Genomic DNA, 2135 nt, shown 5'->3' on the forward strand with positions numbered 1-2135 from the left:
TATAAGATATATTATTCTATATTAATGTATATATTTCTTATGTATTTTCAATGAATCTCATATATAATTCCTGGTTCTTTCATAAAGAACTCATTAGTTAAAGAAAAAGAAATCTATCAATATTATGAGTCTCAGCAAATGTGTTCTAGGATTTTGAACACACTCTCCTCTTTTCACTTTATTAACCTTCTCCTGTTTACTTTTGTGTGACATTTCTTTTCTAGGGAATGTGCAGAATGAAACATAGTCCCCTCCAGCACATTATCTGTTTGAAGGACATCCAGGGAGAGACAGCCAATTGCTCTGTAGCCAGGCTTGCTCTCTACTCCCAGGGGAAATTGAAGAGGGAGATGGACATTTGTGTAAGTGCCAAAATGCCAAGCAGTTTGATTATCTAGGTGTCTTTGCGAGCTGTCACGCTGAAGGTGCCTTGAATCAGTATTCTAGAAATGAATGTTTTTGTTTGTTTGTTTTTCTCTTCTTCAAAAAAATGCAAAAGTCACCATATTTTTCAAGCAATTGATATTTACCATGTGACTTTACTGCAGTGTTTTATTTTCAAACTAGGTGTATAACTACTGTATTCAAACTTCTCACATAGCTCATTTCTAGTAATAAGAGAATTTTTCCAAATATGAATGCTGATCAAAATAGCCAAGAATCTCTGTGGATATGCAGCTATTTGAGGATTTAGTGTTACTGACCCATTCACTAGCCCAAGAAAATGAACACTTCAATTGGTAATGTCTATTAAAATCAATCTTCACTAGTCAGTAAACCATGGGAGAAAATACATGAATAAAGCGAAACAAAGTAAGAAATGAAACAAGCAGAAGCTTCAGAGCAAGATTAAAATTCTGAAAATGTTTAACCTCAGTGTACACTAACTTTTATAACCATCGATAGTCTATGTGGGAATTAAAATGACACGAGAGATGAAAGGCACAAATTCCAGAACACGACGACACTGTTGTATTAATCGTAAACACAAACATCCTTGCTCTCTTCAGAAATTCTTCAAATCAGTACTCGAGTAGAACCTCAAGCTAACCGAAATTCATAAAAAACTAAGCGCATAGAACTGAGTGCATTTGCATAAGAGAAGAGACAATGTACAAAACATTTTGGAGATATATGTATTAAATAAGTATTGTTAAAGGACAGGTAGCTCAGAGTTCTAGATTCAAGTATATAAAGAGTTAATGTGTCTAAAACTACATTTCTTGGAAGTTCTAGATAAACAATATGTCTTAATTATATTCATCTAAATAATGTCTTCTGCCTGCAAGCTTCTTCTCTTTTTTCTATCTACCCTACAATATTTTTCAAAATAAATTTTATAATTTTTAGCTATCATTAGAAATAAAGAAACTAGATACCAATGTAGTCAATATGACACTAACTTAAAAGAAAAATATTTTTATCAAATGTACTAATAAGTTTTTTAAAACATTAGATTATTATGTGTAATCTAAACTACATAAATTTTTTTTAATAATAATATTTCATTTTCTTTTGCTACATAGTCCAATGGTACACTGGTTTTTGGATAATTTCATCCTGGTCATCCTGAACAAGCAGATTAATATGACATTGATGAGTTAAAATTAAATGGTTAATACAGTCTTATGACATCCAGTTTTAACATCTGAAGGAGAATATCTCAGTATGTGTGTGTGTTTGTGTTCTTCTCTTAGTAACATTAGTATGATAGTGTTTTATTAGAAGGAATTGAGATATAGAACTTGGACAATTTCTTTACTTTGACTAAGCCTCTTGATGAAATGGTGCAGATGAAGAAAGCAATAGTGCATACCCATGGCCTGCCATAGCAAAGGATAAATCAGAAGTGATCACTAGTTGAGCTCAATTTCTGAGAAGTTCATTTTCTTCAACTGCTATTAACTGACAGGCAGAAAGACTTGCCTTAGAGCTTTCTGACAGATCCCATTGAGATCAGTGAAATGGCAGCTAGAAAGTTAAATGGATGCCTTAGGTCAGCCCAGTGGCTTTTCTTTGCTATTAAAAATGTATTACCATGAACTACTGTTCGCAGTTGGCTTTGACACTCCCACACACATACAAAAAGCATGTATTATATTCTCCAAGATTGATATTCATAGTATTATTAAAGG

This window comes from Pteropus vampyrus, unplaced genomic scaffold (genome assembly GCF_000151845.1).
Source record: "Pteropus vampyrus isolate Shadow unplaced genomic scaffold, Pvam_2.0 Scaffold83, whole genome shotgun sequence".
Taxonomy (NCBI): Eukaryota; Metazoa; Chordata; class Mammalia; order Chiroptera; family Pteropodidae; genus Pteropus; species Pteropus vampyrus.